The 815-nt window shown below is 34.0% G+C and overlaps 1 pseudogene; it reads left to right on the top strand.

Annotated features, from left to right (window-relative positions):
- The window catches only part of LOC119588862, a 22,879-nt pseudogene that overhangs the window by 20,261 nt on the left and 1,803 nt on the right, over nt 1-815 (top strand).

Below are 815 nucleotides of genomic sequence, written 5' to 3'. Positions count from 1 at the left end.
CCTTTTGATAGTGAAATTAGTATTTTCATGAGCTCATTGAATGAGTGAATAGTTGATTTTCAGTATGTGTATTCACTTGCCATTATTATTATTATGCAAGGCTTATTGATTAACCAAAACTTAACTTAAAAAAAAAAAGGGAAGGTGATGCTACCGCAAAATGTATAAATGAAAGAAATCGGCATTTATTGTATTTGGCCAATTGGTACGTCGGGTAAGCTTGTTGGCATCTAGCGTCTTTACAGTATTCAATGGTTGATGGACTTAATTAGTGCAGTTGTTTTTGAGTATATAATTTTCTTATTTTCATAGAAAGCACTTTTCCCTAATAAGGATACTCTTACTTTAAGGAAGGAGTGTGCTTATGAGAGTTGACTTTATTTTTTTTGCATACCCTTTATAATATCTCATGGATAATGATAATTGTTTTCTACTTGGCAGATAATGAATTGTGTAAAACGTTGTGTAGGTTAAATGCTGGTCTCATAATATGGAACAGATTGGCATGGGGGTTTTAAATTTACCCCTAGACCTCCACGACAGTTTCCTGGCAGCGGAGGTGCATTCCATACCCCAAGACCTCCAAGAAAATTTTGGTGGCAGTGGTGGTGACCTCCTCCATTCAAAAGGATGAGACCTGATGATATCCCTGATGGTGACAATAATGGTAATAGTAACCTTTTTTTTGATGTTATCTTAAAACTAAAAGCTTTAAGATTTTCATAGTTTTAGATACAGAGATGCACATTGGATGTAGTTACCTTTTTATTTCTGTGAGTTGTAAATTTCATATTTATTAACCCATTGGATCAAAT

This window comes from Penaeus monodon, chromosome 24 (assembly GCF_015228065.2).
Source record: "Penaeus monodon isolate SGIC_2016 chromosome 24, NSTDA_Pmon_1, whole genome shotgun sequence".
Classification (NCBI taxonomy): Eukaryota; Metazoa; Arthropoda; class Malacostraca; order Decapoda; family Penaeidae; genus Penaeus; species Penaeus monodon.
The sequence above is the reverse complement of the archived record's forward strand: the minus strand, read 5'-3'. Positions and strand labels throughout refer to the sequence as shown.